At 32.3% G+C, this 18,709-nt stretch overlaps 1 long non-coding RNA gene across 1 annotated transcript; it reads left to right on the plus strand.

Annotated features, from left to right (window-relative positions):
• The first annotated feature begins 3,957 nt into the window (after positions 1 to 3,957).
• Positions 3,958 to 4,982, plus strand: LOC132918446 (uncharacterized). The gene is made up of 2 exons (XR_009660499.1): positions 3,958 to 4,210; positions 4,642 to 4,982. It is a non-coding gene; the product is annotated as an uncharacterized LOC132918446 (long non-coding RNA).
• Positions 4,983 to 18,709: the final 13,727 nt, after the last annotated feature.

Consider the following 18,709-nt stretch of genomic DNA (forward strand, 5'->3'; position numbering starts at 1 on the left):
CATTTTCTAAACTGCAGTGCACCTTGTGTACACGCCAATAAACGAAAACCGAACTATCGCTCAAACGCGACTTTTCACTGCACTTCTCTGCGGCAGAAGAATAACGCAGGTCCCCCGCTGCTGCACAACCGAGATAATTGTATGAATGGTTTTTATTGTGTGTACTTCCCGCAGAAATAATTGATGACGACATTCTACAGGTTGCAGCGTTCAACTACAATATTTTAAAATATTTCATTTGCCAACGCTGTCATAAGTCTTTTGTACATTTGAAACTATCGATTTATTAGAGATTTTTTTTTTATCGCTGTTTTCAATCGAATTATGAATCCGAGTTCAACGCGACCTGTAGAATGTATAGTAGAAGAATATATAAACATTTAAAACAAAAAAAATACGTTTTTTTACGTAGGTTTAACCTAGTTTTTACAGCACCAGCATGCAGTTGAAGAATTTTAAGAAACTGCCTTATAATAAATTCTGACAAGAACACTCCTTTATTTAAAATTCATCTATCTATAAAAAAGGGACGACATAATTATTTATTACTATACAATGATTAAGAAATTAAACGTATACGAATTAAGAATTAACTATAGGTATTGAGAATATTATATTCGTTTTCGTAGTTTAGGTTCATAATATTTATTCATATCGTACAAAAATTATGTTTTGTGTAATGATATGTATAATGTTGTTTAAAAATAGCATTAAACAAAAGAAAACAATGACTGACATGTGAAAATATCAATTTTTTAATCAACCAATTTGTGTTTGAAACTGATTATTTGGTTCGCTTTTTAGCTATTTTACAAGTGTTCCAACGTGTGTTTTATACAAATAACAAATTAAATAAATGTGTGCAAACATTTTAAATATTTGTTATGCTATGAAATTTGGCCTTATACACTATACAGTTATATGTTATGTACATAGTTATCATCATATTACTAATATTATTTGAGTTATGATTTTCAAAATGACATATTGTATAATATTGGTATACCTGCATATTTTAAGAATAAACTATTTTTTATCTACTTTTCTGATTACAAATTATAATAAAATAACTTTTAATTTTGATATTTTTAAATGTACACTGATTATGATAGATGTTATATTAAGGTTAGATTTCATAACACAGTATCTGGCATAGTTGTTTTAAATCATCTACGTTGGCAAAAATATCATAAATATTAGGTATATGCTATATTTTAAATACCTACATTTGTATACCACCAATTCTGATTACTGCGAATACGCTACCTAAAAGTTATATAGTTCAAATTCCACTAGATAGTATAGTATAATAATATAATATACAAGTATAGGTACAATACAAATTGTACACATAGGTACGGCCAGAACCGCCAAATGATTACTTGTATGCTATTAAAAAAATATTATTATTTTAGAAGTTTGAATAAATGACTATGTGTGGTAACAAACTACTAAGTTGTTGAAGTAACAAAATAAATATTAGACCTGTATCCATTCATAATTAAAAATAGTGTGACCGGAAACGCGTTTATTTAAATCTAAAACTATTATAACATATTATTTACATAATATAATCTATAATAGACTTGAATAGTTATTAAGCCATTATTGTAAATACATTCCAAATAGTTTTTATTTAAGTATATAAAGTATAAACTATTATTTACCTATAGCGAAAACAAATACGAGTATATAGCCGAGAAGAAGAGTTATAATCTATGCCCATTATATAGATATGATATATTGATTAAACTGTGTATTATGTATAAATATGGACTTATACCCGGCAATAATAATATACAGACCACATGACGTATGGTTTATCTTTATTAACATACTTTTTCCATTTGATATTCAAGTCCGAGTATAGAATTTTGGACATTGACTTGTAAATATTGTCAGGTATTATCTATATTCTATAAATATATACATTATATACCGTAAACAATGTCTTAAACTAGCATGTAGAATAATATTTCATTTTAAGTTACACTTTAAAACGAAGATAACTCGTCCGCATAAAAATTCAACTACAAAAGTGTTTTATGATGGAATTATTAAAGGAAACGTTCGTAAAAGTCATTATTTTATGCTCCTAGAGTAAATATTATAATTAAAATTATGCCAATCGTCAATATTTAAGTTTATTAACTAACAACTGATAATAATATGTATAGGTACGTTAAACATCGACTATCATTATATTATTGCGTTTAAATTGAACTTTCTGAATCGATGAGTAAAATATTCTCAAATAGAAAACGATATATTATACTGCGGTATGGTTAGTATCTCAATACCGTGTTCGTCTCCATTGGTAATTTTTCTTCCATTAACATTTTTTGAAATAAGATTCAAAAAAATGATTACGGTACTGGAGAACTGCAGCGACGGTTATTATACACAGGAACCGGATAGAGGAATATATGAGTATAATATTATTATGAGTGGACTGACACGTGTACGAGGATACACACATTGTGAGACACTGTACCTTTGTCTGTACTCGGTAGTCAGTTAGTCTGTAAATTATATTATGTCGTTCGTCTGATGTTAATAAATCAATTCGTGTTTGAAATATCATCTTTGGTCGTTGACAATCAATCATCCGTTTATCCGAAATGACCGAAAACATATAATATTACACACCTACGATGAATTCACAATGATAAAAGTATATAATAATATGTACAGTCTGGTCGGAATGATGTGCCAGTGTGCCACGCCCGATAAGACAATAATATAATATGTATAATAAAAATATATTATTTGCAATACTACGATGTGACTATACAGTATACATATATAATATATGTATATATATGTAATTGTTCCAGTAAATTAGTAAATTAACAGATGAAAATGTATGACCATAAATTTTTTTTTAAACCTGCCTGTATCAATTTTGATTGGTATAAAATGAATAGTTTATATGTAAATATGTTGTACGCGGTTTGCACCGTTCACACAACGTGTACACGGTGCGACAGTTGCTGCTCCTGCTGCTATTGTTGTTATAAAATAAATTTAAATAATGTGGATGACAAAAATCAAAACTGAATATACGGGTCCGATATATTATTTCTTACGGTAGATCGTGCGCGAAAAGCTTTAGGCATGTGTACATCGTACTATATTGTTTAAATTATTCAAAATGGAGCTTAATATTTTTATTTCAAGATAAGCGAAAAGGGGACAAATAAAAAAAAACGATTGTGACAACGAATGACAGATGTACGTCCGTCACGAATTTCCATACTTATGCAAATTAAGACGACCGAAACTCTGATAAAAGTATGAATATTATAATATACGTTTTACGTGATGCACGTTGATAATATATTATAATAATATATTTTAATAATAGGTTTTATGTGCACGTGTATATAGTCACTGTGTATCCGGTCTCTGGTCACTGAAAGTCTGAACAAATGTTTTATGTTTAATCTTATCCGACATAATATTATCATATTTTCTACTGCAATATATGCAAAATTGCGCGGACGTTATATTATCTATTATTTTGACGTTAAACGCAAAAAATTGCTACATGCCGTGTATTTTTTATTATTATATATATTGGCGAATGCAAACATCCGACTGTCTTTTTTAATATAATGGTTTTTTTTATCATCATTTGGTTTTTATCAAAGTGCATCATTTTGTTTACAATACATATTAAAATGTTTTAACAGTTATAAAAAGTATACATGTATATATTAAATATAATATTATAAAAAAAAACATTAGTGATGGAAAACGTATGATTGATATAATATACGTTTTGAAATTTATGTAATTGTGAAAGCATAAAGCTGTTAGAAGAATAATATTACAAACTGATAAATGTTTTCAACTAAATATAAATATATATTTTATTGGTATAGATTAGATATAACCAAAATACGTTAGTCTATTTATTTTTTTCCTCCTTTAAAACCATACATAATTGAGAAATCGTATTTATATTTCAGTAATTTTCTATTCAATTACAACGTAGCTATGTGTTTTTATTATACACGTGAATTTCGTTCCTTTGTTCCCGTGTAAAAAATCTACTCCGTGTACCTACCTATATGTGAAAACCATGTACCGGCCGTGTACAGTTATTTTTCAACTTGTTCGACAGACCATGAAGGCATTGTTGGAAAAATAAACCACTGTAGGGCCATCGCAACTAGAATGATTTCAGTCATGAGAGAATATTTTAGTAAGTACATATATATATATATATAATATCGTGTTTTCTAATTTATATTTCACGACTATTATACAAGAATCGAAACTAAAATATCTTAAGTACTAAGTATATACCCCGATAGTTGTATATGTGCGTATATATATAAATATATATATATATATCCATATACCATAATAGGCTATAACTATAGCCTATAAGTTATAGCCAGTGTGTAACCTTGTAAGTCATAATATTCGTATAAAAACATTTTGAAGATTTTTTTTAATTAACGAATCATTGAAGTATTCCTCGGTAAAAGTTGAAGAAAAAAATTATCCGTTTTGTAATTATAACGTTCGAGTAATCTTCTTCGTGACTTTAGGGTTCCCAAAGCCAAAAGTAATTTTATAGATAATTACACCGAAAGCCGTTCCTGCTAACGTTTATTATTATTGTTACAGAGACGTGCTGTTGTTATTACATTCCTGAATAAAATGTAATATTGAAGACATCAAAGTGATCAAACTTATTGCAAAATAAGTCTCTGTACACGGAAAATTATGAGTCTAAAATAGTTAAAATATGTACCAATGAAACAGGGTCTTACAATGCAGGACGCAATGCCGGTAAAAGGAATATACCAACCGAAAATGATCTGTTGAATTTAACTTTATTGTTCGTATTTTAATTTTCGTCTTCCTTATCAGGTATATTATTACAAGTCATTTTATTAGTAGAGGTGCTTATACAAAATATATATAAATATAAACATACATAATAAATGTATATTATTATATTCAAATATGATTTTTGCATTTTTAAATGCACACAATTTTGTACAGCTATAAATAAATAGATTTATCATACCTCAATAATTATAATGTCAATATATGTGTGTATAACGGTTTAATATCATAGAAAAGTACAGCTCCGGTTTTTAATAACAGTTGATTAAAAACCAAGTACATTCTGTGTGCATAGTTATTTAAATATTTTACATACATTAACCTATTTATCCACGCATCACAGTGACGATTAGAAAAGTTTCAAAATAAACCATTTTGCATCAATAGCTGATAGGGAAACAATCAAATTCCTGTCTAATAATATACGATTGGCATAGTATAATTAACTGTATTTTATATACATACTGTGCAGTGATATTATTTATTTATCTATACTTTTCGGCAGCAAGAGTAGTACTATTTTATGTATACAATTTCGTAGGTATCTATATTTATTTTTATTTTTTACAAGTATTTTGTAAAAAAAAATTATATGGTGTGAAATAAAAAATAAATTAAACTTATAAACGAGTAAGTACTTCGTCTCTGTCATATATTATGTCCACATAATATATTATATATTATATACTCAATAGTGGCAATACTGGGTGATTCATCAAACTGGCTCACTCATATTTTTTTCCCTTTAATAATAAATATTATTTAAGGATGCAATTTTTAAATATTCATATTTTTATATCACTTAATCAGTGTCATATATAAAACTTCTTATTTTTAAATGAGAAGCACCCAATTTTCCTGTTCATCATTAAGCATTTATAGTAAAACAGGGTTGATTTGGTTCTTATTTGAAAAAATAGAAGTTTATATTGCAAGTGTTACATGCTACTTCTTAAATAGTATTAAATAATCTAAATATTTGAAAATGAATTCATAAAATATACTTGAAAATTTCAAAAATGAGAATTTGAATAAGTATATGTATTATTAAAGGATCAAATATGAATGAGCGTGTTTGGTGAAACACACTATATCGATTTGTTTTTTTTTTTACCATGTTCATCTCGAGTTGATATTTAGGATCTATTAAATAAAAAGTATAGGAGTATTAAACAGGTACTAGCTGTTATTTTTTACTTTGCCTATAAATATACTCGTCATTCACACGTCACATTAGCGCCGATCAGTTTCGTGACGTTTTCACAATTGGACGATAAAATTTAAATTTTTTGCTCATAAAAACCTGTCCCAACTGTTGCGAGAAACCTGTTTTTATGTATATTTTTTTCGCCCCGGACGCGTTTACTATTATTCACATTGCACTACTGCAAGCGCTTTGGGTAAAAAATATTATTATATATATATGTTTATTCATAACGTCGTGACGTGTAAACGAAATAATATGTATAATAACCTACACGTTAAAATATATATTATGGTAATATGCGTAACGAGACATGCAAGTGCTGCAGTGATGGAGTGGCCGATACATGCTGTCTCTACCAATAATATTTTAATAAGATGCGAAATGTACAACGACGAGACACGTTCGATTATATTAAAAACAATATAATATATTGGTTATAATAATGATAGTTAGGTGCTGGTAAATATTTTAGCACATTAATTGCTTAATATATTTAATTTTATAAAATTTAATTGGCTAATGGCTTTAAAGTCTTTACGTTCTTACAATTTTTAAGAATATAAGCGTCTTTTAATGTTTTTTTTTTTTGGTAATTAGAATCATATATAGTATTAGTATTTTAAATATTAAGTAACGTTATTTTTTTTCTTTCTTTTTTAAAGGTATTGTTTAATGTATAATATAGTTTCAAACTTTTGACTAGCTTATTTTATGCAATGTTTTCCCGGGACCAATAAATAATATTATAATAGCATTATTAGCATTAACTATATTATATTCTCGCGATTGGTATAGAGGTTAGGTTATTATAATATGACATTGTACAGTATATACCAATAACACGGTATTATACGACGAGAGTGCAATTCAGTTGTAAGTACGTTCTTCGCGTTTCTATGCGAGTACACTGCACTATTATATATATATATATATAGATTCGTCAAATTATATACCTTTATGATTTACCGCGCCCCCTCCCCGCGTCAACCGTCCCACCTGATCCGAAAAGAGTAATCGAAAAATAAAAAATTCGACAACCTCCCATCAACCTCCCCTCCCCCTACCACCCCAACACTACTCAACCACTACCCACCCGCCGCACAATCGAGTTATTTCGCCTCTTTCCACCGAGACAGCTACTGTGCGGCGGCCTGTATTATTATAGTTGCATCGCGTTCCGACGGCGACGCACGCGGAGCTCGTTTTATCGCGCCGGGGTCGTCGACCTCCAAATATTTCCTGAAGGCAACGCACGCGGCAGCGGCCTACACCGCCCCGCCGCAGCCGCCGCCACCGACGAATGCGTTTTCGAAAGTGTGTGCGCGCCACCCGTGGAAATCTCTTCACGCGCGTCCGCCGGACGCTGCAGCACGACCGCCGAAATATAATATAATGATGATGATAATGATGACGATGATGACGACGACGATGACGATGATAATGTTAATATTCGTACGATTATTACCACAATGCGCGCGTATAGTCTCTGCGCATGCAGCTGCAGCGATGCATAATATTACACGAGGAAAAACTCGATAGTAATAGCAGGCATACTATACCTATATACGTGCAGATGTACATAGGTATAGTCCATGTCTATATAATGTAACAATGCTGAACGATAATTCCTAAGCGCGCTGAGCAACACACAGAATTAAAGACCCACTGCCCTGCAAGATATGGATTTTTATGTCCTTATGAGCCTATATGAATATATATTATTTTTTTTACAGCTGAAAAACAACATTGTTATATTTTATTACGCATGTTTTTAACATTTATCACACCACGCCCGTCCGTTTTAGACTCGAGGTAAATAAGTGTCTCAAAAATACCCTTCGTCGGCACGCCACTGCACTGTAACTCTTTAATAATGTATATTATTATATGATATTATGTACAATATTATATCGCATTGGTCGTAGTCCATATAGTATCGTTCGTTTGAAAAGTCCGCCGCAAATGCACTACAAGAACACGGGAACGCGTTGGTAATAATATGCGCCATTGTTTCGCCGGCGTTGTTTTTCCGGATCATAAGCCGCTGCTTTGTTCGGACGAAAATTAATATACCGTTGAATAATTTTACACTTACGTCGTCTAGGATTTTCCATCGCGCAGACACGCACATTTACAAACGAACACGATACATTATTGCGGTTACTCGACCGTATATACTTATATGATCAATGCGCGAATATCCACTAAATACAATATCATTATAACAATACATACGATCGAGTATTTTTGCGATAATAGTGTACATAATAATGAATTGGCCGTCGAAGTTTATAGGTCCATATATATATATGGCGATGATGTGCTGTGGCATGGATACTTCATATACTTCCGGCGATTTGCATCCCGCATACACTCGCACCTATACAATACAATATACATTTATTAATAGCCGACCGGTCCGCGATCAAATTATTATAATATATGTATGTATAGATTTCCGCGTGAAAACGCTAGGCTCTTCATTTGCCAATATTATATACTGACGACGGCGTATAACATTAATAATAATATTTTATAACGAAATACAAAAACGTGCGCGCTTAACGATCATTTATTATATAATACATAAAATGTATAATTGTCGTCCGCTGAACAATATTGGAACATAAATAATGTAATATTATGTTGAATCGAGGTATTATAATTAGTATGCACTACAATATCGATGGTGGTGTAACGCTAAAAGTTCCCCCCCCCACACACACAACACCATAAAAACGTATCGTATTTACGTCGATCGCAGGTAAATTCGTTAGAACGTACCGCACAATGATTCGATAATAATACGCGTAAGTATATACTATCACACTGCGTCTGTATACGCAGATTGAAACTAAACAGAAATCCGGACGACAATGTAATAATGATATCGCAACAGCGACCCGCTGCGAACATTAAAATATCGTCTCGCTTCGATTGGCGTCCCAGCCGATTACGAATAAGGACCGTGGTTAATCCTGCGTGCTTTTATAATAAGCAGTGATAAATCGTATTCGCATCGGAAGAGCTGCAGCAGTCGTTGAATGGTGAATTTACAGAATTCGGTTAACCGCGCCGTTTAAACCGTTCCACCTTGATATTGGGTTACTTCCACGTTTTTTGAAGATTTTAACGTATATATATTATATATATATAAATCAATTTTCCTTGCGCTCATGAGAAACCGCCGACCGAATCGGTCTGTTGAAAACCGATCGTTGTAACGCCTCACGCGCTTTTCTCGGATTTTGGACAGAACGCTGCACGAAATAGGTACTGCAAACATGCAGTCAGGGTTGGAAAGCGTTTTAAATGAAATATTTTGGATAAATATTTATAATCGTGGTTATAGGAAGATCACAAATAATTTAATAACATAAATAAGTAATCATTTTTATAGAATTAAAAAATAAACTAAAACACCGGGTTTTATCATTTTATCACGAAGGACTGTTAAAGTATTTTTTAAATAGTTAAGATAAGATTAACTGGTCTTAAGGCATTTTGTGAAAACTGTTCAGAACAAAAACACTATTGATTTATCTGAATAAATCAATTATTTTGTGATATTTAAAAAATATTTATAATACTGTAACAAATTTTAAATGTAGACGATTTTAATTTTTTTCTTTTACAACTATTATTATTATTATTATTATTCTATTATAGACTTCATAGTACTCATCAAAATAAATGTATTTAAATCGACTTCTTGCATTGTGTAATAAAATAAAATGATGTTATAAATATAAATATTAATGTCAAGATTTATACTTACAAAATAAAACGAAAAAAAGCTGTGTAAGTACTAATGTATTATTATATATTATTTTAAAATGAAAATAGTATTAATCTCTCTCTTTTTTTTAACTGATTAGTTAATGGTTAGTCAAACGCGACCAGAACAGCGTTACATTTAGCGTTTATTGGTTAATTCGTGTATCAATACAAGTTATATTACAGAACTTGTTTAAGCTAATACATAAAGGAATACAGCTACAATACCATTAAACGTGTTAAGCATTAAAATGGTGGTGGGAGGTGTATATCCCCAAAATTCTATAAATTATGGTAAATTGTTTGCTTAAGCTCTATTCGCCTACCCACGTCCCTACGGAATTTGATTAATCCCATTAGTAGATATTATATATTAGCATATTTTCGATTGAAACTTATATTTTTTTATCAAGATCTCGAGCGTAGTCAATATGATAATATGTGCATCGTTTGAAACACGCGTTGAATCATTTACTCTGCATCACGAATTAAGATGAACGGAGATGAAAACCGTTTTAAACGATAACAATAACTATTAATATAATACGCGTGTTATGGGGTCATCACATACGGCGCAATATCGGAGAAGCAGATGTCGACACGTGTTGGACTACGATATTAAAAATCAATTACTACGATATTATGCCGTTCTTATTCTCAGATATAATAATATTACACTCGCATATAACATTTTGTACGCGTTTTGATTACATTTTTACAAAAAAGAAAAAAAACGTTTTAATGCGACACTTATGAGAGCAACGCTCACGATTTCCAAAATATCGTATGATTATATATTACACTAAAATATAATTCGTGTTTGATCATAGATATAACGCTTGGGAAGGTATAATGAGAGAATTAATGTGCGATCAGAGATATTATATTATAATCTAAAAATTTTCCACGGTCTATGAACTGCACGGCGTCGGTCTTTCGTACTTCGCGTAGGTACATTATTTCTACCACAGCATGTATTATATAAATATAATTTTAGATTAACTGCAATATCGTACTTTACGATATAATAACATATGATATATTATAATATCAAAGTGTTATTTTATTGTTTTCAAACTATTTATTTACTATTATCTTTAGAAAATATATATCTGATTTAAAGGGGGTATGGGGGGCTTTGCACCCCACGGGTCTGTTTGAAGTTTTTTAAGGGTATTTGGGACATTAAATTATTTTATCTTGTTCGCCGAGTATTTTTGAACTACTTCGGCGCCACTGAATATATCTGTATACCGGCAGATAGGACGTCGGAAAAATCCTAGAAAAAATTCTGACTTTTCTCCTTAAAAATTTAACCGTAATAACGACGTCGGTCAAGGTGATAATATAGCCATCATCGTATAGGTCGCGAAATAAGACTGCATTTTTAAACCCGATAATCTTCGAACCCATCCGCAGACGACGTACGATTTAATATTAGGTACCTACATATATTATATTATTATACCCGATATGCCGTCGTTTACATTTGTTACATAAGTCGTTTTTTTTTTCTTAACGAGGATAGCGTCGATACTCGCAATATATTATTATTTTAGTAACAGTTGTGCCGTCGAACGAACAGCCAGTCAATTTTCGTGTACCTCACAATAATAACAATATACGACGTTCACGTTTCATCGTGTCGCCCGCTACATAATACGATGGTACCGCATTTTATCATTATATTGTTATTGTAATGTGTGATGATATCGTGTCCAATTATTATATTATCGGAACTTAACCTCTTGTGGACGGAAACCGTATTGCTCGTACGCAATTTTTCGCGAATAAAATGCATTTATAATATGTATAGCAGCAGTGGTGGTGCTCGGGCGACCGTCGAATTTCGCGTAGCGCGTGGCGAGTGCGTGGAACACATAATATTATAATATTATTACACGCGGGGCGATACGGCGGCGGGTGGCGTAAGTGAAAAACGCGAAAACCCGAAAAAAGAAAAACCTCCCGAAATGTCGTGAAATCGATAGCGCGCGCGCGCTTACCCGCCGTTTTACCTGTGTGCCGGCGACCGAGCGCGCTGGTGCGCGCGTGCGTGCGCGGGTTGCGCGTGCGGCGGCCGGCCCGGGTCAACGAACTCGCGGAGAAATGCGCGCGTGTACCACGCGGCAACGGCCGCCGACGACGACTCCGTTCGGTGCCGATTCCGACGACGGCCGAACGCGGCGGCCGCAGCCGCCGCCGCAGCGAGGTCGTCGAACCCGGCGACGCAACAAAAGCCGCTTTGTGTCGGTGGTGCGCTCGAACGCTCGCTCGATCGCTCGTTCGCCGGCTCATCGCTCGTTTCGCCGCAGCGGGCGCGGCGCGCGCGTACGACGACCGCGCGACGACACGACAATAAACGGCACGATAAAAACGCGGCGGCGGCGACGGTGGTCCGCGCTCGCGAAACGCACTCCTCCCTCTGCTCTTCCCCGACCAGCCACCACCACCACCACCGCCACCACCTGCAGTAGCGATGGAAATAATTATATACCAAATGCGCGGTCCACGGTGCGGCATGATAAATTCGAAATTGTGATTAATATGCCGTTAGAGCGCCGGAGTTTTGAAAAATACTGATAATTATTATGAAAATAAATATCATTTTACGGGCGATGTACTCGCCGCGGAATCGGTGGACGTATACCATCGCGGTAGGGCAGTGGCTTTTGCGGGGCATCGGGTTCAGCGGGAGTCTTTTGTTTTCGGCGTTCGCGGGTTTTTTCGCGCATTTACCGCGAAGAAATGTCGAGCGATTACGTGATTATCGTCGCGGCGTGGGGATGCAATAATAAGCGATCGCGACTCGCGAGTCGTAATTATTACGACGGTGTATACGGTTCAAACCGGATACCGGACGGATTTTTAAGGATGTTCCGTTGTAGGTTTGATAGCGTACACGTCTTATCGATAAAAACATCCGATCCTTTGAAATCATCCTTCAGAACAGAGTGCTAAACGGCCTATACGTGATGCGTTTAGATCGAACGCACTCATACGATATCGAGATACCACAACCTACGGCTTAGATTTTTGTCGATACTTCTGCACAATTCGATAAACATTTTTAAACGCATTTGCAGTTCAATGACTTTATTTATGTGTAATATCAAATGCGAATACATTATGAATAATTTTTCTAGCATACGAAATCCAAGCAAGAAACAAACTCTTAACATCTCAGAACACTCCAGGCGTTTGCGAGTCCATCTAAAATTCCATCTTGTACGTTTTCCAGTACAATAAATGTGTACATCATATTATAATATAGTGTACGCGGGAATAGCAGCTATACTATATATGAGCGCGTGACGTTACGTTCGATCTTTGGGTTATTTCTGTTTCGCGTTTGTATATTTTATCCGAAATATCGCACGCAGGAAACATTTGTGTAAACACCGCGTGTACCGCCTCGACGAGTTTTTACAATAAAAACGATCGCGGGAAACTATATAGCAAACACGGAAAAATGTAATCACACGACCGCCGCGTATACATGGTAATTTAATGGCTTTTGTTTATGATGCTCATCGCGGAAACAAACGAAACGGCAGATTTGACTACAATAACGTACGCCTATATTATGTACGATATTATAAAATAGCATATTACGTACAATGCATTTTTGTTTTATTATACCACTTACCACTATAATACTCGACTATGATTGATTGTTACGTAAATATTTTGAAACTATAGAGTAATTACTAATTTCCGTAAAACATTTAAAAAGTCAGATTAATTATTAAGTAAATTGTATAGGTAGAATGCGGGTAAATTTTCGAAGACTGTGGGTCGAATTGAAATCGTGTTTTTCTGTCTAAACTGTCTATGGAAACGTATTATACACGCCGCCAATATCCTATAATATTATAATATGAAATATGATATTGTGTTTGAACGCATATATATATTGGTTAAACCGTGTGCCTTTTATACGGTGTATATTTTTTTTTAGAGACTACTGATGTTTTTCAGATAAATTGTATTTCTCCTTCTTTATTCCATGTATGTAAGGAACAAATTAAATTAGGTGTTTTAAATTACTAACAGAAATCATATTAATTTTTTATTGTTTGGACGAAATGAGTGGAATATTTCGTTCTATATTTAATATTGAAAAACTATACAAAAAGAAATCGATATGTTTTATTTACAAAACTAAAGCATTTAAAATTAAAAACAATCCTCATTATCTTAGGAAAAAAACATCTCGAAATTCCATTTACTAACACCAACAAAGCATCTAATATATTTATTCAAGTTGGTCTAAAGACATTAGAGATCATCCCAGATGAAATATGAGTGTTCAAATTATTTGCAATTTAAATACAAACTAAAGAATTGGTTTTGTGATAATCTGTAGAAATTACTCTATTGTTCAAAACTATTATTTATGAAAAGTTATACTGAAAAACATTTATTAAATAGCTTATTTATTAAAAATCCTAAATATTCAATATTGCTAAATGATATTTCATATAATTATGATTGTTACTATACTCTTAAGTTCTTATTGGATCCTTTCTATATCAATCTCATTGTGAATTTTTTCTTTTTAAATTGTATTCTTAATTTTAAATTTACTTTTTAGTTTATTTATTGCATATTTCTTCCTTATACTTAAATAACATCTAGATAAGTATTCTTGCTCTACGATAAGAGGTATACCTTAGTGTAGAGCAAAGCTAGTAACTTCATATTATATTCATCCATTATACTTTGTGCACATTTGTTTTACTAGCAATAAATAAATATATTATTATTATATATACATAACGTCGTTTGAGAATCGGTGATTGATTCCGGTAGATACCTACCGAGTATATAAAAAAAATGTTTTTTCTTAAGTTATAACGAGTGACTTTGATTGAATTGCATTGGAAATGATTGTGAATGATTTTACTATATTTATACTTTATAGCGATACACAACATTTTTCCAAGATCCGTCGAAATTAGAAGATGTTGTCTAAAAGTCCGCCTCCTAAACGTCGTATTAAGTTTCGACCGTTTAAAAAGTAAACAAAAATTCCCATCACTACAATCGTCATTATATTATAGTATATATATGGCCTTATATGGGTATATATACTCATATATATTATATATATATTTTTTTTTTATAGTTTTAACTGTATTTGGTAGGAACAAACCGACCGTGTACTGACATAACGTAACTGTTTGAAAAATAATTGAAATGTTTCACTCATGTTTCAAATAATAATGTCAACAATCGTTTTCATCGCACTTAAAGCGAACAAAGACGATTTAATAATTTTTTTTTTCGCTATTCTTAGGTACTAGAAACAAAAACCGAATTATAAAAACCGTTCTCGCGCTATCGATTTCAGTACAACAACTCTGACCATAAAACGACGATTTTCTGTTCGCTCACCGTATAGGTGCTATCGTAATATATACATATTTATATACAGTACATATACATAATAAAGCGCACCTTACAATGTATATCAAATTATAATACATTGAAAAACGACGGATTGCCGCGTAGGTAGGTACATCGTATAATATATCAGTGATAATATTATACAGTTTTTACGGTTGTGGATTTACATGATAATGTCCGTTGTACACAACTCGCGGCGTACTATATAAAACACTACGTATGTATATATTATATTATAATAATATACGAGAGTAGAATTTGTCTTTGGTGGTGTAGCGATGACGATTTTTTCTAAACGGTTATTTAGTTTATTTATTTTAATTCGGTCGTATAAAGTATATTACGCGGTGACCACAATAATGCGCGCGCTGTCGACGCGTTACACCTATAGGTTACCCCAAAATAATCCACGAGGCAATGGTATTGGACGAAGTTTGGTTTTTTTGTTTATGGTAAACTCGCCGCGACCGATCGTGATTTTCACTCCGGCTCTGGAGATTATTATAAATTATAATATACGTATAGTATTATATACGCGTATACGTATATTATCGTTTCGTCACGAACTGCACAGCCGCGACCGCCGAAATCGACTGAAATAATCGAACGGCCGGACGTTTCTTTTCTTTTTTTTTTCACATATCTCTCGCGCGTATTAATACTGCAACAGCAGTACCTACTATTAATATTGTACCAAAATATCATCCGATACACTGCAGAGCAATAAAAATGACCGAGTCACGATGTACAGACGACGCCTCGCCGCTCGATATTATATATTATGTGTACGACGCGGTGAAGAAACGAAAAATTACAAACATTTCACGAATCCATAACCGGAGGAAAAAAAAGATAAAACGTATACACATTTTACAATCACGAGCGTTAGGTATTTACCGCAGTTCGCGAAATAGCCGAATATTTGGGCTGTATCTATCTGTCTATATAATGACGTGCGACAAATGTTATACGGCGGACTTGAAAAAACTCGCGGAAAGATTTCGTCACGGCATTGTTGCAGACAATGTGTGTTTCGTTATGCACATAAGTGATGGTATACGCGTAATTTTTGTGAATATTTTAAAAGCTTTCGGTCGTTTCGTATGATTATAGACGTTTCATTATATTTTAGCTCAAAAAATATTCAAATTTCATACATCAGAATCGCGGCTTTTACAAATCAAACAAGTACCTGAATTACCCATATATTATACAGTATCTATATAGTGCGTAGAATCTATTGAAAATCCGGACGTGATGCGTATATCATATAGTATACTGATGAGGCAATAAATCATATATACATGATCGTATATATATATATATATATATATATATATTCTTGTATTATGTTGTATGCATTTAAAAAACCGACATCACCGCACTTGCAATCGATCATCGATTTCTTCGCTTTCTATAAAACTATATCTCCGCGCAAACTATAAAATGAAGCTGAATACTAATAGATAAATGGAAAACGAGCTATTCAAAATGCTGTTTAGGAAAGATTTTCTTATCCACACAAAGGTTATAGGTACATATACAAACAAATTGAAGTCGTCGATGTAAAATCAATACCTTTTCGTTGAACAGTTGCTACGAGGGGGTGAAAATGTAACTATATTGAATTATTAAAGTGATGATGGTATGTGAGAATATACAAGACTTGATAATGCAATATGGTTGTTTAAGGAAACAAACTCGAAAAAAGAAACGAACGGTTCATTGCATTATTAAAATGTTTAAGTGTTGACCAAAAATATTTGTTCTTATAGATCAAACCCTTTGTAATACGGTTATAAAAAATGTATTTTTTATTAAACAGGTACCTATAATTGTCTATTTAGAAGTATAATAATTTGTTATATAATAGTATCGTTCCCGGTATTTTACAGGTTATTTATTTTTATTTTTATTAACATTTTTTGTTGTTGTTGTTGTTGTATACAATGTTTAATACATAATATTTTATAAAAACAGTAACTTGTAGTTACGCACCGTATTTTTGTTTTGATTTATATTGCCATTTTATATCATATTTTATAAAATAATAATGCATTTAATAATAGTAATTTTATATTTTGTTTTTATACGCACGTCTAGCCACCGACATGAATCATACGCTGCAGATTACCAAATGTGTTTCCGTGTAACGGTGGTTGCATCTACAACTAAACGTATTTAATAATAATAAATACACGTCCGGGCGAGTTGCGATAATTTATTATATTTTATTCATTAAGTACCCTGTTCGCGGTTAAACTATATACAACAATAATAACAATGTCACAGGATTCACGCGAGAACTCGTTTATTTATTCAGCATCGTTAATCATGTGCAATATCGTATCATGCAAAATAAATCATATGACACGAGTTCTGTTTTATTCAAAAAAATGAAAAAAAAATCCGTAAGAACGTGACGAGCGTTTTATATAATAAAACAATTATGTATATAATATGTATGTGAATATGTGATGAATCAAGTAGAAAATCGTAGCGTTTTATTAAGCATACAGAAATTATCCGCGGAGAATTTATTATACGCAACGATCAAGACATGGCGAACGATGTAAGGTACGAAGTCATAATATGCTAATAGTGCTAGTAAGTATAGAACTTATTATTGAATTCATTGTATTAATAACTAGCTATTTTCGCAACTTTACTTGCATATCAGTAGTTTTGTTATGGTAAATATAAGAGAGCTAGCTAGAACTAAGCGCGTTTCATTGATTGTGTCGAAAAGGATTAGTACCAAATTTCAAGTACATTAGACTAAAAATATTACTACTTCCCATACAAATTTTAGCTCTATCACGCCCTTAGGAGTAGAAAGTCTTAAATATTCTTCCTGATCGATGCTTATAGTATATATAATATTACCACTTCAAATATAAAATTTATATTCGGGCGGTTTACTTTAAATTACATAGAGTAATTATTTATTTGAATTTCCTTAGATTAATTTAAAAAAAATGTCTATGTCCTTTATCAGGGTTAAAGGCGGTTAAAGCTATCTCTGTACCAAATTTCATTAAAACCAGTTTTGCATGTAGTTTAGTCGTGTTAAAACGTAACAGATAGAATTACTGTCGCATTAAAAAAAAGTATTCTTACATTACACAAGTATTTATATCAACAGATATAATACAATTTAATAGGTATACCTATCAGCCATATTTATAATATGTATTGTTAAATAAAAACTTGAATACAAAATGTGTAAAATTTTTGTAAATATTCATATCAAGATGCAAAAATAAAAATAGAATTTTGATTGATAAAAATCATAGAACAATATTATGAGAGAAAATATTTACTATATACTACCCTTCCCGTCACAAAAAAATTTCCTGTTGCGTCAATGGCTAATGATATAATATATTATGCGCTCGTATTGGTAAATTACAGTTTTTATACCAAAATAACTATTGCATAGTTTGC

The sequence above is a fragment of the Rhopalosiphum padi genome, chromosome 1 (genome assembly GCF_020882245.1).
Source record: "Rhopalosiphum padi isolate XX-2018 chromosome 1, ASM2088224v1, whole genome shotgun sequence".
NCBI classification, from domain to species: Eukaryota; Metazoa; Arthropoda; class Insecta; order Hemiptera; family Aphididae; genus Rhopalosiphum; species Rhopalosiphum padi.